Consider the following 25,225-nt stretch of genomic DNA (forward strand, 5'->3'; position numbering starts at 1 on the left):
AAAGGTGGTCATGGGGGTGTTAGTAATGGGGAAAGTTGGTCATGGGAGTGTTCGGAATGGGGAAAGGTGGTCATGGGGGTGTTAGGAATGGTGAAAGGTGATCACAGGGGGTGTTTGGAATTGTGAAAGGTGGTCACGCGGTGTTAGGAATGGCGACTGGTTGTCATGGATGTGTTAGGAATGGGGAAAGTTGGTCATGGGGGTGTTTGGAATGGGGAATGGTCGTCACGGGGGTGTTGGGAATGGGGAAAGGTGGTATGTGTGTGTTAGGAATGGAGAAAGGTGGTATGTGGGTGTTAGAAATGGGGAAATGTCATCATGGGTGTTTTAGGAATGGGGAAGGTGGTCATGTGGGTGGTCAGAATGGGGAAAGATGGTGTGTGGGTGTTAGGAATGGGGAAAGGTGGTCGTTGGGTGTTAGGAATGGGGAAAGATTGTCATGGGTATGTTAGGAATGGGGAAAGGTGGTCATGTGGGTGTTAGAAATGGGGAACGGTGTTCATGCGGGTGTTCGAAATGGGGAAAGGTGGTATGTGGGTGTTAGGAATGAGGAAAGGTGGTCACTGGGTGTTAGTAATGGGGAAAGTGGTCATGAGGGTGTTGGGAATGGGGAAAGGTGGTCATGGGGGTGTTAGTAATGGGGAAAGTTGGTCATGGGAGTGTTCGGAATGGGGAAAGGTGGTCATGGGGGTGTTAGGAATGGTGAAAGGTGATCACAGGGGGTGTTTGGAATTGTGAAAGGTGGTCACGGGGTGTTAGGAATGGCGACTGGTTGTCATGGATGTGTTAGGAATGGGGAAAGTTGGTCATGGGTGTGTTTGGAATGGGGAATGGTCGTCACGGGGATGTTGGGAATGGGGAAAGGTGGTATGTGTGTGTTAGGAATGAGAAAGGTGGTATGCGGGTGTTAGAAATGGGGAAATGTCATCATGGGTGTTTTAGGAATGGGGAAGGTGGTCATGTGGGTGGTCAGAATGGGGAAAGATGGTGTGTGGGTGTTAGGAATGGGGAAAGGTGGTCATGTGGGTGTTCAGAATGCGGAAGGGTGGTGTGTGGGTGTTTGGAATGTGGATAGGTAGTCATGTGGGTGTCAGGAATGGGGAAAGGTGGTCATGGGTTTGTTAGAAATGGGGAAATGTCATCATGGGGATTTTAGGAATGGGGAAAGGTGGTCATGTGGGTGTTCAGAATGCGGAAGGGTGGTGGGTGGGTGTTTGGAATGTGGATAGGCAGTCATGTGGGTGTCAGGAATGGGGAAAGGTGGTCATGGGGTTGTTAGAAATGGGGAAAAGTGGTCATGGGGGTGTTAGGAATGGGGAAAGTTGGTATGTGGGTGATAGCAGTGGGGAAAGGTGGTCATGGGGGTGTTAGGAATGGGGAAAGATGGTCATGTGGGTGTTAAGAATGGGGAAAGTTGGTATATGGGTGTTAGAAATGGGGAATGGTGTTCATGCGGGTGTTCGAAATGGGGAAAGGTGGTATGTGGGTGTTAGGAATGAGGACAGGTGGTCACGGGGTGTTAGGAATGGGGAAAGGTGGTCATGGGTGTGTTAGTAATGGGGAAAGTTGGTCATGGTGTATTAGGAATGGGGAAAGGTGTTCATAGGGGTGTTAGGAATGGTGAAAGGTGGTCACAGGGGGTGTTTGGAATGGGGAAAGGTGGTCACAGGGGGTGTTTGGAATGCGGACAGGTGGTCATGGGGTGTTAGGAATGGGGAAAGGTGGTCATGGGTGTGTTAGTAATGGGGAAAGTTGGTCATGGGGTATTAGGAATGGGGAAAGGTGTTCATAGGGGTGTTAGGAATGGTGAAAGGTGGTCACAGGGGGTGTTTGGAATGGGTAAAGGTGGTCACAGGGGGTGTTTGGAATGGGGAAAGGTGTTCATGGGTATGTTAGGAATGGGGAAAGGTGGTATGTGGGTGTTAGAAATGGGGAAAGGTGGTATGTGGGTGTGAGGAATGAGGAAAGTTGGTCACTGGGTGTTAGTAATGGGGAAAGTGGTCATGGGGTGTTCGTAATGGGGAAAGTGATCATGTGGGTGTTAGTAATGGGGAAATTTGGTCATGGGAGTGTTACGAATGGAGAAAGGTGGTCATGGGGGTGTTAGGAATGGTGAAAGGTGATCACAGGGGGTGTTTGGAATGGTGAAAGATGGTCACGGGCTGTTAGCAATGGCGACAGTTTGTCATGGATGTGTTAAGAATGGGGAAAGTTGGTCATGTGTGTGTTCGGAAAGCGGAAAGGTGGTATGTGTGTGTTAGGAATGGGGAAAGGTGGTATGTGGCTGTTAGAAATGGGGAAATGTCATCATAGGTGTTTTAGGAATGGGGAAGGTGGTCATGTGGGTGGTCAGAATGGGGAAAGATGGTGTGTGGGTGTTAGGAATGGGGAAAGGTGGTCATGTGGGTGTTCAGAATGCGGAAGGGTGGTGTGTGGGTGTTTGGAATGTGGATAGGTAGTCATGTGGGCGTCAGGAATGGGGAAAGTTGGTCATGGGTGTGTTTGGAATGGGGAATGGTCGTCACGGGGGTGTTGGGAATGAGGAAAGGTGGTATGTGTGTGTTCGGAAAGGGGAAAGGTGGTATGTGTGTGTTAGGAATGGGGAAAGGTGGTATGTGGCTGTTAGAAATGGGGAAATGTCATCATAGGTATTTTAGGAATGGGGAAGGTGGTCATGTGGGTGTTCAGAATGCGGAAGGGTGGTGTGTGGGTGTTTGGAATGTGGATAGGTAGTCATGTGGGTGTCAGGAATGGGGAAAGGTGGTCATGGGTTTGTTAGAAATGGGGAAATGTCATCATGGGGATTTTAGGAATGGGGAAAGGTGGTCATGTGGGTGTTCAGAATGCGGAAGGGTGGTGTGTGGGTGTTTGGAATGTGGATAGGCAGTCATGTGGGTGTCAGGAATGGGGAAAGGTGGTCATGGGGTTGTTAGAAATGGGGAAAAGTGGTCATGGGGGTGTTAGGAATGGGGAAAGTTGGTATGTGGGTGATAGCAGTGGGGAAAGGTGGTCATGGGGGTGTTAGGAATGGGGAAAGATGGTCATGCGGGTGTTAGGAATGGGGAAAGTTGGTATATGGGTGTTAGAAATGGGGAATGGTGTTCATGCGGGTGTTCGAAATGGGGAAAGGTGGTATGTGGGTGTTAGGAATGAGGACAGGTGGACACGGGGTGTTAGGAATGGGGAAAGGTGGTCATGGGTGTGTTAGTAATAGGGAAAGTTGGTCATGGGGTATTAGGAATGGGGAAAGGTGTTTATAGGGGTGTTAGGAATGGTGAAAGGTGGTCACAGGGGGAGTTTGGAATGGGGAAAGGTGGTCACAGGGGGTGTTTGGAATGGGGACAGGTGGTCATGGGGTGTTAGGAATGGGGAAAGGTGGTCATGGGTGTGTTAGTAATGGGAAAAGTTGGTCATGGGGTATTAGGAATGGGGAAAGGTGTTCATAGGGGTGTTAGGAATGGTGAAAGGTGGTCACAGGGGGTGTTTGGAATGGGGAAAGGTGTTCATGGGGTATTAGGAATGGGGAAAGGTGTTCATAGGGGTGTTAGGAATGGTGAAAGGTGGTCACAGGGGGTGTTTGGAATGGGTAAAGGTGGTCACAGGGGGTGTTTGGAATGGGGAAAGGTGTTCATGGGTATGTTAGGAATGGGGAAAGGTGGTATGTGGGTGTTAGAAATGGGGAAAGGTGGTATGTGGGTGTGAGGAATGAGGTAAGTTGGTCACTGGGTGTTAGTAATGGGGAAAGCGGTCATGGGGTGTTCGTAATGGGGAAAGTGATCATGAGGGTGTAAGGAATGGGGAAGGTAGTCATGGGGGTGTTAGTAATGGAGAAATTTGGTCATGGGAGTGTTACGAATGGAGAAAGGTGGTCATGGGGGTGTTAGGAATGGTGAAAGGTGATCACAGGGGGTGTTTGGAATGGTGAAAGATGGTCACGGGGTGTTAGCAATGGCGACAGTTTGTCATGGATGTGTTAAGAATGGGGAAAGTTGGTCATGGGTGTGTTTGGAATGGGGAATGGTCGTCACGGGGGTGTTGGGAATGAGGAAAGGTGGTATGTGTGTGTTCGGAAAGGGGAAAGGTGGTATGTGTGTGTTAGGAATGGGGAAAGGTGGTATGTGGCTGTTAGAAATGGGGAAATGTCATCATAGGTATTTTAGGAATGGGGAAGGTGGTCATGTGGGTGGTCAGAATGGGGAAAGATGGTGTGTGGGTGTTAGGAATGGGGAAAGGTGGTTATGTGGGTGTTAAAAATGGGGAAAGGTGGTCATGTGAGTGTTAGAAATGGGGAAAGCTGGTCATGGGAGTGTTAGGAATGGGGACAGGTTGTCATGGGTGTGTTAGAAATGTGGAAAGGTAGTCATGGGGGTGTTACTAACGGGGAACGTTGGTCATGGGGGTGCTAGGATTGGGGAAAAGTGGTCATTGGGGTGTTAGGAATGTGGAAAGGTGGTATGTGGGTGTTAGAAATGGGGAAATGTTTTTACGGTGTGTTAGCAATGGGGAAAGTTGGTCATGGGGGTGTTTGGAATGTGGAATGCTGGTCACGGGGGTGTTAGGAATGGGGAAAGGTGGTATGTGTGTGTTAGGAATGGGGAAAGGTGGTATGTGGCTGTTAGAAATGGGGATTGGTGGTACTTGGGTGTTAGGAATGAGGAAAGGTGTTCACGGCGTGTTCCTAATGGGGAAAGTGGTCATGTGGTGTTCGTAATGGGGAAAGTGATCATGAGGGTGTTAGGAATGGGGAAAAGTGGTCATGGGGGTGTTGGTAATGGGGAAAGTTGGTCATGGGAGTGTTAAGAATGGGGAAAGGTGGTCATGGGGATGTTAGGAATGGTGAAAGGTGATCACAGGGGGTGTTTGGAATGGTGAAAGTTGGTCACGGGGTGTTAGGGATGGCGACAGGTTGTCATGGATGTGTTAGGAATGGGGAAAGTTGGTCATGGGGGTGTTTGGAATGGGGAATGGTCGTCACGGGGGTGTTGGGAATGGGGAAAGGTGGTATGTGTGTGTTAGGAATGGAGAAAGGTGGTATGTGGGTGTTAAAAATGGGGAAATGTTTTTACGGTGTGTTAGCAATGGGGAAAGTTGGTCATGGGGGTGTTTGGAATGTGGAATGCTGGTCACGGGGGTGTTAGGAATGGGGAAAGGTGGTATGTGTGTGTTAGGAATGGGGAAAGGTGGTATGTGGCTGTTAGAAATGGGGATTGGTGGTACTTGGGTGTTAGGAATGAGGAAAGGTGTTCACGGCGTGTTCCTCATGGGGAAAGTGGTCATTTGGTGTTCGTAATGGGGAAAGTGATCATGAGGGTGTTAGGAATGGGGAAAAGTGGTCATGGGGGTGTTGGTAATGGGGAAAGTTGGTCATGGGAGTGTTAAGAATGGGGAAAGGTGGTCATGGGGATGTTAGGAATGGTGAAAGGTGATCACAGGGGGTGTTTGGAATGGTGAAAGTTGGTCACGGTGTGTTAGGAATGGCGACAGGTTGTCATGGATGTGTTAGGAATGGGGAAAGTTGGTCATGGGGGTGTTTGGAATGGGGAATGGTCGTCACGGGGGTGTTGGGAATGGGAAAAGGTGGTATGTGTGTGTTAGGAATGGAGAAAGGTGGTATGTGGGTGTTAGAAATGGGGAAATGTCATCATGGATGTTTTAGGAATGTGGAGAGGTGGTATTTGGGTGGTAGGAATGGGGAAAGGTGTTTACGGTGTGTTAGCAATGGGGAAAGGTGGACAAGCGGGTGTTTGGAATGGGGAATGGTGGTCACGGGGGTGTTAGGAATGGAGAATGGTGGTATGTGTGTGTTAGGAATGGGGAAAGGTGGTATGTGGCTGTTAGAAATGGGGATTGGTGGTACTTGGGTGTTAGGAATGAGGAAAGGTGTTCACGGCGTGTTCCTAATGGGGAAAGTGGTCATGTGGTGTTCGTAATGGGGAAAGTGATCATGAGGGTGTTAGGAATGGGGAAAAGTGGTCATGGGGGTGTTGGTAATGGGGAAAGTTGGTCATGGGAGTGTTAAGAATGGGGAAAGGTGGTCATGGGGATGTTAGGAATGGTGAAAGGTGATCACAGGGGGTGTTTGGAATGGTGAAATTTGGTCACGGGGTGTTAGGAATGGCGACAGGTTGTCATGGATGTGTTAGGAATGGGGAAAGTTGGTCATGGGGGTGTTTGGAATGGGGAATGGTCGTCACGGGGGTGTTGGGAATGGGGAAAGGTGGTATGTGTGTGTTAGGAATGGAGAAAGGTGGTATGTGGGTGTTAGAAATGGGGAAATGTTTTTACGGTGTGTTAGCAATGGGGAAAGTTGGTCATAGGGGTGTTTGGAATGTGGAATGCTGGTCACGGGGGTGTTAGGAATGGGGAAAGGTGGTATGTGTGTGTTAGGAATGGGGAAAGGTGGTATGTGGCTGTTAGAAATGGGGATTGGTGGTACTTGGGTGTTAGGAATGAGGAAAGGTGTTCACGGCGTGTTCCTCATGGGGAAAGTGGTCATTTGGTGTTCGTAATGGGGAAAGTGATCATGAGGGTGTTAGGAATGGGGAAAAGTGGTCATGGGGGTGTTGGTAATGGGGAAAGTTGGTCATGGGAGTGTTAAGAATGGGGAAAGGTCGTCACGGGGGTGTTGGGAATGGGGAAAGGTGGTATGTGTGTGTTAGGAATGGAGAAAGGTGGTATGTGGGTGTTCGAAATGGGGAAATGTTTTTACGGTGTGTTAGCAATGGGGAAAGTTGGTCATAGGGGTGTTTGGAATGTGGAATGCTGGTCACGGGGGTGTTAGGAATGGGGAAAGGTGGTATGTGTGTGTTAGGAATGGGGAAAGGTGGTATGTGGCTGTTAGAAATGGGGATTGGTGGTACTTGGGTGTTAGGAATGAGGAAAGGTGTTCACGGCGTGTTCCTCATGGGGAAAGTGGTCATTTGGTGTTCGTAATGGGGAAAGTGATCATGAGGGTGTTAGGAATGGGGAAAAGTGGTCATGGGGGTGTTGGTAATGGGGAAAGTTGGTCATGGGAGTGTTAAGAATGGGGAAAGGTCGTCACGGGGGTGTTGGGAATGGGGAAAGGTGGTATGTGTGTGTTAGGAATGGAGAAAGGTGGTATGTGGGTGTTCGAAATGGGGAAATGTTTTTACGGTGTGTTAGCAATGGGGAAAGTTGGTCATAGGGGTGTTTGGAATGTGGAATGCTGGTCACGGGGGTGTTAGGAATGGGGAAAGGTGGTATGTGTGTGTTAGGAATGGGGAAAGGTGGTATGTGGCTGTTAGAAATGGGGATTGGTGGTACTTGGGTGTTAGGAATGAGGAAAGGTGTTCACGGCGTGTTCCTCATGGGGAAAGTGGTCATTTGGTGTTCGTAATGGGGAAAGTGATCATGAGGGTGTTAGGAATGGGGAAAAGTGGTCATGGGGGTGTTGGTAATGGGGAAAGTTGGTCATGGGAGTGTTAAGAATGGGGAAAGGTCGTCACGGGGGTGTTGGGAATGGGGAAAGGTGGTATGTGTGTGTTAGGAATGGAGAAAGGTGGTATGTGGGTGTTCGAAATGGGGAAATGTTTTTACGGTGTGTTAGCAATGGGGAAAGTTGGTCATAGGGGTGTTTGGAATGTGGAATGCTGGTCACGGGGGTGTTAGGAATGGGGAAAGGTGGTATGTGTGTGTTAGGAATGGGGAAAGGTGGTATGTGGCTGTTAGAAATGGGGATTGGTGGTACTTGGGTGTTAGGAATGAGGAAAGGTGTTCACGGCGTGTTCCTCATGGGGAAAGTGGTCATTTGGTGTTCGTAATGGGGAAAGTGATCATGAGGGTGTTAGGAATGGGGAAAAGTGGTCATGGGGGTGTTGGTAATGGGGAAAGTTGGTCACGGGAGTGTTAAGAATGGGGAAAGGTGGTCATGGGGATGTTAGGAATGGTGAAAGGTGATCACAGGGGGTGTTTGGAATGGTGAAAGTTGGTCACGGTGTGTTAGGAATGGTGACAGGTTGTCATGGATGTGTTAGGAATGGGGAAAGTTGGTCATGGGGGTGTTTGGAATGGGGAATGGTCGTCACGGGGGTGTTGGGAATGGGAAAAGGTGGTATGTGTGTGTTAGGAATGGAGAAAGGTGGTATGTGGGTGTTAGAAATGGGGAAATGTCATCATGGATGTTTTAGGAATGTGGAGAGGTGGTATTTGGGTGGTAGGAATGGGGAAAGGTGTTTACGGTGTGTTAGCAATGGGGAAAGGTGGACATGCGGGTGTTTGGAATGGGGAATGGTGGTCACGGGGGTGTTAGGAATGGAGAATGGTGGTATGTGTGTGTTAGGAATGGGGAAAGGTGGTATGTGGCTGTTAGAAATGGGGATTGGTGGTACTTGGGTGTTAGGAATGAGGAAAGGTGTTCACGGCGTGTTCCTAATGGGGAAAGTGGTCATGTGGTGTTTGTAATGGGGAAAGTGATCATGAGGGTGTTAGGAATGGGGAAAAGTGGTCATGGGGGTGTTGGTAATGGGGAAAGTTGGTCATGGGAGTGTTAAGAATGGGGAAAGGTGGTCATGGGGATGTTAGGAATGGTGAAAGGTGATCACAGGGGGTGTTTGGAATGGTGAAAGTTGGTCACGGGGTGTTAGGAATGGCGACAGGTTGTCATGGATGTGTTAGGAATGGGGAAAGTTGGTCATGGGGGTGTTTGGAATGGGGAATGGTCGTCACGGGGGTGTTGGGAATGGGGAAAGGTGGTATGTGTGTGTTAGGAATGGAGAAAGGTGGTATGTGGGTGTTAGAAATGGGGAAATGTTTTTACGGTGTGTTAGCAATGGGGAAAGTTGGTCATAGGGGTGTTTGGAATGTGGAATGCTGGTCACGGGGGTGTTAGGAATGGGGAAAGGTGGTATGTGTGTGTTAGGAATGGGGAAAGGTGGTATGTGGCTGTTAGAAATGGGGATTGGTGGTACTTGGGTGTTAGGAATGAGGAAAGGTGTTCACGGCGTGTTCCTCATGGGGAAAGTGGTCATTTGGTGTTCGTAATGGGGAAAGTGATCATGAGGGTGTTAGGAATGGGGAAAAGTGGTCATGGGGGTGTTGGTAATGGGGAAAGTTGGTCACGGGAGTGTTAAGAATGGGGAAAGGTGGTCATGGGGATGTTAGGAATGGTGAAAGGTGATCACAGGGGGTGTTTGGAATGGTGAAAGTTGGTCACGGTGTGTTAGGAATGGTGACAGGTTGTCATGGATGTGTTAGGAATGGGGAAAGTTGGTCATGGGGGTGTTTGGAATGGGGAATGGTCGTCACGGGGGTGTTGGGAATGGGAAAAGGTGGTATGTGTGTGTTAGGAATGGAGAAAGGTGGTATGTGGGTGTTAGAAATGGGGAAATGTCATCATGGATGTTTTAGGAATGTGGAGAGGTGGTATTTGGGTGGTAGGAATGGGGAAAGGTGTTTACGGTGTGTTAGCAATGGGGAAAGGTGGACATGCGGGTGTTTGGAATGGGGAATGGTGGTCACGGGGGTGTTAGGAATGGAGAATGGTGGTATGTGTGTGTTAGGAATGGGGAAAGGTGGTATGTGGCTGTTAGAAATGGGGATTGGTGGTACTTGGGTGTTAGGAATGAGGAAAGGTGTTCACGGCGTGTTCCTAATGGGGAAAGTGGTCATGTGGTGTTTGTAATGGGGAAAGTGATCATGAGGGTGTTAGGAATGGGGAAAAGTGGTCATGGGGGTGTTGGTAATGGGGAAAGTTGGTCATGGGAGTGTTAAGAATGGGGAAAGGTGGTCATGGGGATGTTAGGAATGGTGAAAGGTGATCACAGGGGGTGTTTGGAATGGTGAAAGTTGGTCACGGGGTGTTAGGAATGGCGACAGGTTGTCATGGATGTGTTAGGAATGGGGAAAGTTGGTCATGGGGGTGTTTGGAATGGGGAATGGTCGTCACGGGGGTGTTGGGAATGGGGAAAGGTGGTATGTGTGTGTTAGGAATGGAGAAAGGTGGTATGTGGGTGTTAGAAATGGGGAAATGTTTTTACGGTGTGTTAGCAATGGGGAAAGTTGGTCATAGGGGTGTTTGGAATGTGGAATGCTGGTCACGGGGGTGTTAGGAATGGGGAAAGGTGGTATGTGTGTGTTAGGAATGGGGAAAGGTGGTATGTGGCTGTTAGAAATGGGGATTGGTGGTACTTGGGTGTTAGGAATGAGGAAAGGTGTTCACGGCGTGTTCCTCATGGGGAAAGTGGTCATTTGGTGTTCGTAATGGGGAAAGTGATCATGAGGGTGTTAGGAATGGGGAAAAGTGGTCATGGGGGTGTTGGTAATGGGGAAAGTTGGTCACGGGAGTGTTAAGAATGGGGAAAGGTGGTCATGGGGATGTTAGGAATGGTGAAAGGTGATCACAGGGGGTGTTTGGAATGGTGAAAGTTGGTCACGGTGTGTTAGGAATGGCGACAGGTTGTCATGGATGTGTTAGGAATGGGGAAAGTTGGTCATGGGGGTGTTTGGAATGGGGAATGGTCGTCACGGGGGTGTTGGGAATGGGAAAAGGTGGTATGTGTGTGTTAGGAATGGAGAAAGGTGGTATGTGGGTGTTAGAAATGGGGAAATGTCATCATGGATGTTTTAGGAATGTGGAGAGGTGGTATTTGGGTGGTAGGAATGGGGAAAGGTGTTTACGGTGTGTTAGCAATGGGGAAAGGTGGACATGCGGGTGTTTGGAATGGGGAATGGTGGTCACGGGGGTGTTAGGAATGGAGAATGGTGGTATGTGTGTGTTAGGAATGGGGAAAGGTGGTATGTGGCTGTTAGAAATGGAAAATTGTCATCATGAGAGTTTTAGAAATGGGGAAAGTTGGTCATGGGGATGTTAGGAATGGGGAAAGGTGGTCATGTGGGTGTTCAGAATGGGGAAAGGTGGTCATTAGGGTCTTAGGAATGTGGAAAGGTGGTATGTTGGTGTTAGGAATGGGAAATGGTGTTTATGGTGTGTTAGCAAAGGGGAAAGGTGGTCATGGTGGTGTTAGGAATGGGGAAATGTGGTCATGGGGGTGTTAGGAATAGGGAAAGGTCGTCATGGGAGTGTGAGGAATAGGGAATGTTGGTAATGGGGGTGTTAGGAATGGGGAAAGATGGTCATGGGGGTGTTTGGAATGGTGAAAGTTGCTAAGTGGGTGTTACGAATGGGGAAAGGTAGTCATGTGGGTGTCAGAAATGAGGAAAGGTGGTCATGGGGTGTTAGAAATGGGGAAATGTGGTCATGGGGGTGTTAGGAATGGGGAAAGGTGTTCAAGGGGTTGTTAGGAATGGGGAAAGGTGGTCATGGGGTGTTAGGAATGGTGAAAGGTTGTCATGGGTGTGTTAGGAATGGAGGAAGGTGGTCATGGGGTGTCAGGAATGGGCAAATGTGGTCATGGGGGTGTTAGGAATGGGGAAAGTTGGTATGTTGTTGATAGCAATGGGGAAAAGTGGTCATGGGGGTGTTAGGAATGGGGAAAGGCGGTTATGGGGGTGTTAGGATTGGGGAAAGGTGGTATGTTGGTGTTAGAAATGGGGAGTGGTGGTCATGGGGGTGTTAGGAATGGGGAAATGTGGTCATGTGGGTGTTAGGAATGAGGAAAGGTGGAATGTTGGTGTTACAAATGGGGAAAGGTGTTCATGCAGGTGTTCGAAATGGGAAAAGGTGGTATGTGGGAGTTGGGAATGAGGAAAGGTGGTCATGGGGTGTTTGTAATGGGGTAAGTGGTCATGAGGGTGTTAGGAATGGGGAAAGGTGGTCATGGGGGTGTTAGTAATGGGGAAGGTTGGTCATGGGGGTGTTAGGAATGGTGAAAGGTGGTCACAGGGGCTGTTTGGAATGGAGAAAGGTGTTGGTTGGATGTTAGGAATGGGGAAAGGTTGTCATGGGTATGTTAGGAATGGGGAAAGGTGGTCATGTGGGTGTTAGGAATGGGGAAAGGTGTTTACGGGTGTTAGCAATGGGGAAAGGTGGTCCTGGCGGTGTTAGGACTGGGGAATGCTGGTCACGGGGGTGTTAGGAATGGGGAAAGGTGGTATGTGTGTGTTCGGAATGGGGAAAGGTGGTATGTGGCTGTTAGAAATGGGGAAATGTCATCATGGGGATTTTACGAATGGGGAGAGCCGGTCATGTGGGTGTTCAGAATGCGGAAGGGTGGTGTGTGGGTGTTTGGAATGTGGATAGGTCGCTATGTGGGCGTCAGGAATGGGGAAAGGTGGTCATGGGGTTGTTAGAAATGGGGAAAGGTGGTCATGGGGGTGTTAGGAATGGGAAAAGTTGGTATGTGGGTGATAGTGGGGAAAGGTGGTCATGGGGGTGTTAGGAATGGGGAAAGGTGGTCATGTGGGTGTTAGGAATGGGGAAAGTTGGTATATGGGTGTTAGAAATGGGGAATGGTGTTCATGCGGGTGTTCAAAATGGGGAAAGGTGGTATGTGGGTGTTAGGAATGAGGAAAGGTGGTCACGGGGTGTTAGTAATGGGGAAAGTGGTCATAGGGTGTTTGTAATGGGGAAAATGGTCACGAGGGTGTTAGGAATGGGGAAAGGTGGTCATGGGTGTGTTAGTAATGGGGAAAGTTGGTCATGGGGTATTAGGAATGGGGAAAGGTGTTCATGGGGGTGTTAGGAATGGTGAAAGGTGGTCACAGGGGGTGTTTGGAATGGGGAAAGGTGGTCACAGGGGGTGTTTGGAATGGGGAAAGGTGTTCGTTGGGTGTTAGGAATGGGGAAAGATTGTCATGGGTATGTTAGGAATGGGGAAAGGTGGTCATGGGGTTGTTAGGATTGGGTAAAGGTGGTATGTTGGTGTTAGAAATGGGGAGTGGTGGTCATGGGGGTGTTAGGAATGGGGAAATGTGGTCATGTGGGTGTTAGGAATGAGGAAAGGTGGTATGTTGGTGTTACAAATGGGGAAAGGTGTTCATGCAGGTGTTCAAAATGGGGAAAGGTGGTATGTGGGATTTGGGAATGAGGAAAGGTGGTCACAGGGTGTTTGTAATGGGGAAAGTGGTCATGAGGGTGTTCGGAATGGGGAAAGGTGATCGTGGGGGTGTTAGTAATGGGGAAAGTTGGTCATGGGGGTGTTAGGAATGGTGAAAGGTGGTCACAGGGGCTGTTTGGAATGGAGAAAGTTGTTCGTTGGGTGTTAGGAATGGGGAAAGGTTGACATGGGTATGTTAGGGATGGGGAAAGGTGGTCATGGGGGTGTTAGGAATGTGGAGAGGTGGTATGTGGGTGTAGGAATGGGGAAAGGTGTTTACGGTGTGTTAGCAATGGGGAAAGGTGGTCTTGGCGGTGTTAGGACTGGAGAATAGTGGTCACGGGGGTGTTAGGAATGGGGAAAGGAGGTATGTGTGTGTTCGGAATGGGAAAAGGTGGTATGTGGCTGTTAGAAATGGGGAAATGTCATCATGGGGATTTTAGGAATGGGGAAAGATGGTCAGGTGGGTGTTCAGAATGCGGAAGGGTGGTGTGTGGGTGTTTGGAATGTGGATAGGTAGTCATGTGGGTGTCAGGAATGGGGAAAGGTGGTCATGGGGTTGTTAGAAATGGGGAAAGGTGGTCATTGGGGTGTTAGGAATGGGGAAAGTTGGTATGTGGGTGATAGAAGTGGGGAAAGGTGGTAATGCGGGTGTTCGAAATGGGGAAAGGTGGTATGTGGGTGTTAGTAATGGGATATGTGGTCATGGAGTGTTCTTAATGGGTAAAATGGTCACCAGGGTGTTAGGAATGGGGAAAGGTTTTTATGGTGTGTTAGCAATGGGGAAAGGTGGTCATTGGGATGTTAGGAATGGGGAATGGTGGTCACGGGGGTGTTAGGAATGGGGAAAGTTGGTATGTGGGTGATAGCAATGGGGAAAGGTGGTCATGGGGGTGTTTTGAATGGGGAAAGCTGGTCATGTGGGTGTTAGGAATGGGGAATGTTAGTATGTGGGTGTTAGAAATGGGGAATGGTGTTCATGCGGGTGTTCGAAATGGGAAAAGGTGGTATGTGGGAGTTAGGAATGAGGAAAGGTGGTTACGGGGTGTTAGTAATGGGGAAAGTGGTCATGGGGTGTTTGTAATGGGGAAAATGGTCACGAGTGTGTTAGGAATGGGGCAAGGTGGTCATGGGTCTGTTAGTAATGGGGAAAGTTTGTCATGGGGGTGTTAGGAATGGGGAAAGGTGGTCACGGGGGTGTTAGGAATGGGGAATGGTGGTCACGGGGGTGTTAGGAATGGGGAAATGTGGTCATGGGGGTGTTAGGAATGTGGAGAGGTGGTATGTGTGTGTTAAGAATGGGGAAAGGTGTTTACGGTGTGTTAGCTATGGGGAAAGGTGGTCATGGGGATGTTAGGAATGGGGAATGGTGGTCATGGTGATGTTAGGAATAGGGAAAGGTCGTCATGGGAGTGTGAGGAATAGGGAATGTTGGTAATGGGGGTGTTAGGAATGGGGAAAGATGTTCATGGGGGTGTTAGGAATGGTGAAAGTTGGTATGTGGGTGATAGCAGTGGGGAAAGGTGGTCATGCGGGTGTTCGAAATGGGGAAAGGTGGTATGTGGGTGTTAGGAATAAGGAAAGGTGGTCATGGGGTGTTAGTAATGGGGAATGTGGTCATGGAGTGTTCTTAATGGGTAAAATGGTCACCAGGGTGTTAGGAATGGGGAAAGGTTTTTATGGTGTGTTAGCAATGGGGAAAGGTGGTCATTGGGATGTTAGGAATGGGGAATGGTGGTCACGGAGGTGTTAGGAATGGGGAAAGTTGGTATGTGAGTGATAGCAATGGGGAAAGGTGGTCATGGGGGTGTTTGGAATGGGGAAAGGTGGTCATGTGGGTGTTAGGAATGGGGAAAGTTGGTATGTGGGTGTTCGAAATGAGAAAAGGTGGTATGTGGGAGTTAGGAATGAGGAAAGGTGATCACGGGGTGTTAGTAATGGGGGAAGTGGTCATGGGGTGTTTGTAATGGGGAAAATGGTCACGAGTTTGTTAGGAATGGGGAAAGGTGGTCATGGGTCTGTTAGTAATGGGGAAAGTTTGTCATGGGGTATTAGGAATGGGGAAAGGTGGTCATGGGTGTGTTAGGAATGGTGAAAGGTGGTATGTGGCTGTTAGAAATGTGGTAAGGTAGTATGTGGGTGTTAGGAATGGGGAAAGGTGTTTACAGTGTGTTAGCAATGGGGAAAGATGGTCATGGTGGTGTTAAGAATGGTGGAAGGTTGTCATGGGTGTGTTAGGAATGGAGAAAGGTGGTCATGGGGGTGTAAGGAATGTGGAAAGGTGGTATGTGGGTGCTAGGAATGGGGAAAGGTGTTTACGGTGTGTTAGCAATGGGGAAAGGTGGTCACGGGGGTGTTAGGAATGGGGAAAGGTGGTATGTCTGTGTTAGGAATGGGGAAAGGTGGTATGTGGCTGTTAGAAATGGGGAAAGGTGGTATGTGGGTGTTAGAAATGGGTAAAGGTGTTCATGCGGGTGTTCGAAATGGGGAAAGGTGGTATGTGGGTGTTAGGAATGAGAAAAGGTGGTCATGGGGTGTTCGTAATGGGGAAAGTGGTCATGAGGGTGTTAGGAATGGGGAAAAGTGGTCATGGGGGTGTTGGTAATGGGCAAAGTTGGTCATGGGGGTGTTAGGAATGGGGAAAGGTGGTCATGTGGATGTTAGGAATGGTGAAAGGTGGTCACAGGGGGTGATTGGAATGGGGAAAGGTGGTCACGGTGTGTTAGGAATGGGGAAAGGTTGTCAGGGGGGTGTTAGGAATGTGCAGAGATAGTCATGTGGGTGATAGGAATGGATAAAGTTGGTCATGTGGGTTTTAGGAATGAGGAAAGGTGGTACGTGGGTGTTAGGAATGGGGAAAGGTGGTATGTGGCTATTAGAAATGGGGAAATGTCGTCATGGGGGTTTTAGGAATGGGGAAGGTTGGTCATGGGGGTGTTAGGAATAGGAAAAGGTGGTCATGTGGTGTTCAGAATGGGGAAAGGTGGTCATGGGGTTGTTAGAAATGGGGAAAGGTGGTCATGGGGGTGTTAGGAATGGGGAAAGGTGGTCATGTGGGTGTTAGAAATGGGGAAAGGGGGTATGTGGGTGATAGGAATGAAGAAAGGTGGTCACAAGGTGTTAGTAGTGGGGAAAGTGGTCATGGGGTGTTCGTAATGGGGAAAGTGGTAATGAGGGTGTTAGGAATGGGGAAAGGTGGTCATGGAGGTGTTAGTAATGGGGAAAGTAGGTCATAGGGGTGTTAGGAATGTGGAACGGTGGTATGTGGGTGTTAGGAATGGGGAAAGGTGTTTATGGTGTGTTAGCAATGGGGAAAGGTGGTCATGGAGGTGTTAGGAATGGGGAATGGTGGTCACAGGGTGTTAGGAATGGGGAAAGGTTCTCATGGGTGTGTTAGGAATGGGTAAAGTTGGTCATGTGGGTGTTAGGAATGAGGAAAGGTGGTACGTGGGTGTTAGGAATGGGGAAAGGTGGTATGTGTGTGTTAGGAATGGGGAAGGGTGGTATGTGGCTGTTAGAAATGGGGAAATGTCATCAAGGGGGTTTTAGGAATGGGGAAGGTTGGTCATGGGGGTGTTAGGAATGGGGAAAGGTGGTCATGTGGGTGCTCAGAATGGGGACAGGTGGTCATGGGGGTGTTAGGAATGGGGAAAGGTGGTCATGTGGGTGTTATGAATGGGGAAAGGTGGTATGTGGGTGTTAGAAACGGGGAAAGGTGGTCACAGGGGGTGTTTGGAATGGGGAAAGGTGTTCGTTGGGTGTTAGGAATGGGGAAAGGTGGTATGTGGGTGTTAGAAACGGGGAAAGGTGTTCATGCGGGTGTTAGAAATGGGGAAAAGTGGTATGTGGGTGTTAAGAATGAGGAAAGATGGTCACGGGGTGTTAGTAGTGGGGAAAGTGGTCTTGGGGTGTTCGTAATGGGGAAAGTGGTCATGAGGGTGTTAGGAATGGGGAATGGTGGTATGTGGGTGTTAGGAATGAGGAAAGGTGGTCACGGGGTGATAGTAATGGGGAAAGTGGTCATGGGGTGCTCGTAATGGGGAAAGTTGGTCATGATGGTGTTAGGAATGGGGAAAGGTGGTCATGGGGTTGTTAGTAATGGGGAAGGTTGGTCATGAGGGAGTTAGGAATGGGTAAAGGTGGTCATGGGGGTGTTAGGAATGGTGAAAGGTGGTCACAGGGCATGTTTGGAATGCGGAAAGGTGGTCACGGGGTGTTAAGAATGGGGAAAGGTTGTCATGGGTGTGTTAGGAATGGGGAAAGGTGGTCATGGGGGTGTTGGGAATGTGGAGAGGTGGTATGTGGGTGTTAATGGGGAAAGGTGTTTACGGTGTGTTAGCAATGGGGAAGGTGGTCATGTGGGTATTAGGAATGGGGAAAGGTGGTCATGTGGGTGTTAGGAATGGGGAAAGGTCATCATGGGAGTGTGAGGAATAGGGAATGTTGATAATGGGGGTGTTAGGAATGGGGAAAGATGGTCATGTGGGTGTCAGGAATGGGGAAAGTTGGTCATGGAGTGTTAGTTATGGGGAAATGTGGTCATGGGGGTGTTAGGAATGGGGAAAGGTGTTCATTGGGTTGTTAGGAATGGGGAAAGGTCGTCATGGGAGTGTGAAGAATAGGGAATGTTGGTAATGGGGGTGTTAGGAATGGGGAAAGATGGTCATGGGGGTGTTAGGAATGGTGAAAGTTGGTATGTGATTGTTAGGAATGGGGAAAGGTAGTCATGTGGGTGTCAGGAATGGGGAAAGGTGGTCATGGAGTGTTAGAAATGGGGAAATGTGGTCATTTGGGTGTTAGGAATGGGGAAAGGTGTTCATGGGGTTGTTAGGAATGGGGAAAGGTGGTCATGGGGGTGTCAGGAATGGGGAAAGGTGGTCATGAGGGTGTTAGGAATGGGGAAAGGCGGTCATGGGGGTGTTAGGATTGGGAAAAGGTGGTATGTTGGTGTTAGAAATGGGGAATGGTGGTCATGGGGGTGTTAGGAGTGGGGAAAGATGTTCATGCGGGGTGTTAGAAATGGTGGTAGGTAGTCACAGGGGGTGTTTGGAATGGGGAAAGGTGGTCACGGAGTGTTAGGAATAGGGAAAGAATGTCATGGGTGTGTTAGAAATGGGGAAAGGCGGTCATGGGAGTGTCAGGAATGTGGAGAGGTGGTATGTGGGTGTTAGGAATGGGGAAAGGTAGTCATGTGGGTGTCAGGAATGGGGAAAGGTGGTCATGGAGTGTTAGAAATGGGGAAATGTGGTCATTTGGGTGTTAGGAATGCCATGCTTCACTACAGCAGGCCCTGGTGTGCTTTGATGATGGGCCGTGTTTGGCTTATTTGGCTTATTTAGATTCATCAGACCATAAAACCTTCTTTCAGTTGACTTCAGGGTCTCCCATTTGCCTTCTGGCAAACTCTAGCGGATATTACATAGAAAACATAGAAAACAAAAGCACAATACAGGCCCTTCTGCCCACAAATCTGTGCCGAACATGTCCCTACCTTAGAACTACCTAGGCTTTACCCATAGCCCTCTATTTTTCGAAGCTCCACGAAGCCATCCAAAAGTCTCTTAAAAGACCCTATCGTTTCTGCCTCCACCACCGCCGCTGGCAGCCCATTCCACGCACTCACTCTCTCTGGGTAAAAACTTATTCCTGACATCTCCTCTGTACATACTTCCAAGCACCTTAAAACTGTGACCTGTCGTGCTAGCCATTTCAGCCCTGGGGAAAAGCCTCTGACTATCCACACAATCAATGCCTCTCATTATCTTGTACACCTCTATCAGGTCATCTCTCATCCTCCGTCACTCCAAGGAGAAAAGGCCGAGTTCACTCAACCGATTCTCATAAGGCTTGTAAATCTCCTCTGCACCCTTTCTATGGTTTCTGCGTCCTTCCTGTAGTGAGGCGACCAGAACTGAGCACAGTACTCCAAGTGGGGTCTGACCAGGGTCCTATATAGCTGCATCATTACCTCTCGGCTCTTAAACTCAATCCCATGATTGATGAAAGCCAATGCACCGTATGCCTTAACCACAGAGTCAACCTGCGTAGCAGCTTTGAGTGTCCTATGGACTTGGGCCCCAAGATCCCTCTGATCCTCCACACTGCCAAGAGTCTTCCCATTAATGCTATACCCTGCCATCATATTTGACCTACCAAAATGAACCACTTCACACTTATCTGGGTTGAACTGCCACTTCTCAGCCCAGTTTTGCATCCTATCAATATCCCGTTGTAACCTCTGACAGCCCACAACACTATCCACAACACCCCCAACCTATGTGTCATCAGCAAATTTACTAACCGATCCACCCCTTCACTTCCTCATCCAAGTCATTTATAAAAATCACAAAGAACAGGGGTCCCAGAACAGATGGCTGAGGCACACCACTTGTCACCAGCCTCCATGCAGAATATGATCTGTCTACAACCACTCTTTGCCTTCTGTGGGCAAGCTAGTTCTTGATCCACAAAGCAATGTTCCCTTGGATCCCATGCCTCCTTACTTTCTCAATCAGCCTTGCAAGGGGTACCTTATCAAATGCCTTGCTAAAATCCATATACACTACATCTACTGCTCTGCCTTCATCAATGTGTTTAATTACAACCTCAAAAAATTCTATCAGGCTCGTAAGGCACGACTTGCCTTTGACAAAGCTATGCTGACTATTCCTAATCATATTATGGCTCTCCAAATGTTCATAAATCCTGACCCTCAGGATCTTCTCCATCAACTTACCGACCACTGAAGTAAGACTCACTGGCCTATAATTTCCTGGGTTATCTCTACTCCCTTTCCTGAATAAGGGAACAACATCTACAAACCTCCAATCCTCCAGAACCTCTCCCATCCTCATTGATGATGCAAAGATCATTGCCAGAGGCTCAGCAATCTCCTCCCTTGCTTTCCACAATAGCCTGGGACTGGTCCCAGTGACTTATCCAACTTGATGCTTTCCAAAAGCTCCAGCACATCCTCTTCCTTAATATTTACATTCTCAAGCTTTTCAGTCCACTGCAAGTCATCCCTACAATTGCCAAGACCCTTTTCCATAGTAAATACTGAAGCAAAGTATTCATTAAGTACCTCCGCTATTTCCTCCGGTTCCATACACACTTTTCCACTGTCACCCTTGATTACGTCTTATCCTGTCGCTCTTCACATACTTGTAGAATGCCTTGGGGTTTTCCTTAATCCTGTCCGCCAATGCCTTCTCATGGCCCCTTCTGGCTTTCCTAATTTCATTCTTAATCTCCTTTCTGCTAGCCTTATAATCTTCTTGATTCTTATCATTACCTAGTTTTTACCTAGTATTACATGTGAGTTTTTTCAACAGTGGCTTTCTCTTTGCCACTCTCCCATAAAACCGGTGAAGCACATAGGCAATGGTTGTTGTATGTGCAGTCTCTCCCATCTCAGCCACTGAAGCTTGTAACTCCCCCAGAGTTGTCATAGGTCTTTTGGTGACCTCCCTCACTAGACCCCTTCATACACAGTCATTCAGTTTTTGAGGTTGACCTGCTCTGTGCAGATTTACAGCTGTGCCATATTCTTTCAGTTTCTTGATGATTGACTTAACTGTACTGCAAGGGATATTCAATGACTTAAAAATTTTCTTGTATCCATCCCTTGGTGATTTCTGATTTTCAATAACCTTTTCCTGGAGTTGCTTGGACTGTTTTTTTTCTTCTTGGTATGGTTTTTATCACGATACTGACTCACCAGCAGTTGGACCTTCCAGACAGAGGTGTATTTTTACTACAATGAGAGAAAAGGAGTAGTTTATGCTGTTTTCTTTGGAGCGATGGAGGCTGAGGGGAGACCTAAGAGAGACTGAGGCTGAAAAGAGATCTGATAGAAGACAGCCAACGTCTTTTGTTCACCGGGATGAAATGTCTATTACCAGAGGACATGCTTTCAAGGTCTGTGGCGAAAAGTTCAAAGACGATGTGCGGAGCAAGTTTATTTCTACACAGAACATAGTGCATACCTGGAATGTGCTGCCATGGGTAGTGGTAGAGATCGATATGATAAGATATGATATGTTAAGTGCATTAGTGTGCAGGGAGCTGAAGAACGTGGACATTGTGTCGGAAAAAAAATGCTTCATGAGATTAGTACTTTGCCACAGCATTGTGAGCTGAAGGGCTTCTTCCTTTACAGTATTATTACTGTGCCCTCTCTGGTTTACTCATGCCCTTCCTGTTGCTGGGAGACCAGAACCATACACGGCACTCCCAGTGCGGTCTCACCAATGCCTTGAACTGCCTTAACAGGACATCCCGACTCCGGTACCACGTCCACCTCCTTCACTGCCCTGTTTATTAATGTACACCTGTACACCTAAAACCCAAGAGGTCATGCCACTCACTGTGTTTGTCCGACTCCAATTTGACTTCCGTTCTCTACCATTGGAACACCAATGCCTTTGAGTGGAAAATCCCACAAAAGGTAGTGGATTTGGCCCAGTCCATCATGGGTAAAACCTCCCAACCATTGAGCACATCTACATGAAATGTTGCTGTAGAAAAGCAGCATCTATCATCAAAAATCCTCACCACCCAGGCCATGCTCTTTTCTCTCTGCTGCCATCAGGATGAAGGTACAGGTGTATTAAGACTCTCACCACCAGGTTCAAGAACAGTTGCTATCCTTCAACCATCAGGCTCTTGAACAAAAGAGGATAACTACACTCATTCTATTCCTGGCATTCCCTCAACCGATGATCTTACTTTAACGACTCTTTACCTTGTAGTTTCATGCTCTCTTTATTTATTGTTATGTATTTATTTATATTTGCATTTGCCGAGTTTGCTGTTCTTTGATCTTGTTTAGATTTACTGTTCTATAGATTTGCTAAATATGCCCGCAGGAAGAAGACTCTCAGGGTTGTATGTCGTGACATGTGCTTTATGTGCTCTGATAAAAGAGTTTGCATTGAACTTTGAATTTTTTTCTTTCTCTTCCCCTTCATTCTGTACCTCTCAACCTATCACACACATATACTCACCCCAGCTTCCCGTTCCCCCACATCTTCCCCATCGCTATTTATCTTAAATCTCTTCTCTGTCCCCTTTCAGTCCCTCTTTTTTCCTTATCTCTCACCACATTCTCTTCATCCTCTTCCAACCTCCTTCCCACAATCTGCCCTCTCTCTTCCACAATCAACACTCTCAATCTCCCTTTCTTCTCCACCTGGTCTTTATTTCTCTCTATGTATATCTCGTGACTCTCACACTCTTCCTCTCCCCTTTCTTTCTTGCTCTCCCCCTCTTTTTCTCTCTCCTCATCTCTTTCTACATCCCCCTCTCCCACTCTTTCTTCCACGCATTCTTCCATACCCACTTACTCCCCTTCCTCTTATTATCTCTCTGTGCCTTTCTAACCAACACCTCACCTGCTTTTCACCTTCTCCCCCAACTCCCACTTCTCTGTGTGCCTCAGTCTCCACACCACTCCCCTCTGCCCCCACCGCGAGCCACAATGACGGTTTGGCACACACAGTGAATTATCTGATGTTGCATAATTCTTAGTTATGTGGAAAGATGCAATGTTTCATCAGAAGATAAAGAAAGATAAAGGCTTGTGGTTTGGGGTGAAGTTAGTTTGTTCCCATTTTTGGTGCTACAGAATGGGTGGGTGCAGGGGGAGGGGAGGGGAGGGAGGTAGAGGGAGAGGGAGAGAGCAATGAAGATAAATTGGGAAATTGGTTTTCACTGTACCAACGTACAGTTCTGAATTTTGTTTCGATAAAGATCAATTCATCGCCTGGAGACAGGGGCGTATGGGGCAGGGAGATGCAGAGAGACAGTTCATTAAGGTAATTAATCATATGACCATAAGACATAGGAGTAGAATTAGGCCATTCATTCCATTGAGTTTGCTCTGCCACTCTATCATAACTAATCCCAGATCCCACTCAACCTTTGATGCCCGAACCAATCAGGAAGCTATCAACTTCAGCCTTAAGTATACCCACGAACATTGCTTCCACAGCAGCCTGGGGCAGAGCATTCTGCAGATTCACTACTCTCTGGCTAAAAACAATTCCTCCTTGTCTCTGCTTTAAAAGGTCATCCCCCTATTTTGAGGTTGTGCCCTCTAGTTCTAGGTACCACTAATACAGGAAACATCCTGTCCATGTCCAACCTATCTAGTCCTTTCAACATTCAGTAAGTTTCAATGAGATCCCTCACATTCTTCTAAATTCCAGAGAGTACAGGCCCAAAGCTGTCAAATGCACCTCATATGTTAACCACTTTATACCCAGAATCATCCTTGTGAATCTCCGCTGGAATCTCTCCAATGACAACACTTCCTTTCTGAGGTATAGGGCCCAAAACTGTGGACAATACTCCAAGTGCAGCCTGACCAGTGTCTTATAAAGCTCCAGCATTATCTAATTGCTTTTATATTCTATTCCCCTTGAATTAAATGAAAACAATGCATTTGCCTTCTTTACCACAGACTCAACTTGTAAGTTAACCTTCTGGGAGTCCTCTCATGTACCTCTCATGATTGAACCTTCTCGCCATTTAGATAATAATCTGCTCTATTGTTTCTTTTATCAAAATGTATGCATTTCCCAACATTGCATTTCCCAACATTGCATTCCATTTGCTACTTCTTTGCTCATTCTTCCAATTTATCTAAGTCCTGCTGCAATTGACCTCCTTATGCCCACTCATTGCCGCTTGCCTGTCAGGCATTCCTTTATCCATGCCAGTATCTTTCCTGTAACACCATAGGACTTTATCTTGTTAAGAAGCCTCATGTGTGTCATCTTATCAAATATCCTCTGAAAATCCAAATGACATCCACGGCCTCTCATTTGTCCACCCTGCTTGTTACTTCCTCAAAGAGCTCTAACAGATGAGTCAGACAAGATTTCCTTTTACAGAAACCATGCTGACTTTGACTTATTTTATCATTAGTCTCCAAGTACCCCGAAACATCATCCTAAATAATAGACTCCAACACTTTCCCAACCATTGAGGTGAGACTAACTGGCCTATAATAGCCTTTCTTTTGCTTTCCTCCCTTCTTAAAGAGTGAAGAGACATTTGCAATTTTCCATTCCTCCTGGACCATGCCAGAATCAAGTGATTCTTGAAAGATCATGACCAATGCATCCGTTATCTCTTCAGCAACATCTTGCAGGACTCTGGGATATAATCCATCTGGCCCAGGGGACTTATCTACCTTAAGACCTTTCAGTTTGCCTTGCACTTTTTCCTGCCTAGTACGTTTTCCTTTGTAATAGCAATGACACTTACTCCTGCTCCCTGACACTCACAAACCTCTGGCACATGCTAGTATCTTCCACAGTGAAGACAGATGCAAAGTACCCATTAAGTTCATCTGCCTTTTCTTTATCCCCCATTACTACCTCACCAGCATCATTTTCCAGTGGTCCAATATCAACTCTCACCTCCCTTTTACTCTTTATATAACTGAAAAATAACTTCTGGTATCCTGCTTTATATTATTGTCTAACTTGCCCTCATATTTCATCTGATCTCTTCTTTTGGCCTTTTCAGTTGCCTTTTTATTGGATTTTAAAAGTTTCCCAATCATCCATTTTCCTGCTCACTTTTGTTACTTCTCATGCTCTTTCCTTGGCTTTTATGCAGTCCTGAACTTCCCTTGTTAGACGTGGTTGCCTACCCCTGCCACTTGAGAACAAATTCTTCTGTGGGACATATCTATCCTGCTCCTTATGAAATATTCTCGGAAACTTCAGCCATCTCTACTCTGCCATCATCCCCGCCGGTATCCCTCACTTTCCTTACTCTCACCCTCTCCTCCCTCTATTCCCTACCCGCTCTCCCCCTCTCACCCCACGCTCCACTCTCCTCTATTTCTACCATAATCTCCCCCTCTGTTTACCCACTCCCCTCCCTAATTCTGCATAACTCACCTGAAACAGACTTGCTCCAGTGCCCAACCCCTGCACCCAAGAGGCTTTCTCTGTGGTCGCTTCCGTAGGACATGGATTTACTCAACTTCAGGTGACTCAATCACCGCCAAATCATCAGTGGAGTGGGGTGGGGGAGGAAAGAGTCAGAGAAGTTGGAAGGGGGAAAAACAGGGTTGAGAGAGGGGGAGAGGGAGGAGCAAGAATGCGAGATCGGGGGAGGTGGGGAGAGAGAATGGGTAGAGGGATAGAGGAGGGCGAGGGGAGAGGCAGGGGCTTGGGGTGGCAGGAGAGAGCGGAAAATGGAGAAACAGGGCTGTGAAACCTGACAGAAGAGGAAGTACACGCACACCCTGC

At 47.9% G+C, this 25,225-nt stretch overlaps 1 long non-coding RNA gene across 1 annotated transcript in view; it reads right to left on the reverse strand.

The window, feature by feature from the left end:
* The window catches only part of LOC140199852 (uncharacterized), a 140,680-nt gene extending 115,493 nt beyond the window's left edge, over positions 1-25,187 (reverse strand). Inside the window, exon 1 of the long non-coding RNA XR_011886507.1 lies at positions 24,872-25,187. This is a non-coding gene — a long non-coding RNA (uncharacterized lncRNA). The remainder of the gene's footprint in view (positions 1-24,871) is intronic.
* Positions 25,188-25,225: the final 38 nt, after the last annotated feature.

Source organism: Mobula birostris, chromosome 6, assembly GCF_030028105.1.
Source record: "Mobula birostris isolate sMobBir1 chromosome 6, sMobBir1.hap1, whole genome shotgun sequence".
Lineage (NCBI taxonomy): Eukaryota > Metazoa > Chordata > Chondrichthyes > Myliobatiformes > Myliobatidae > Mobula > Mobula birostris.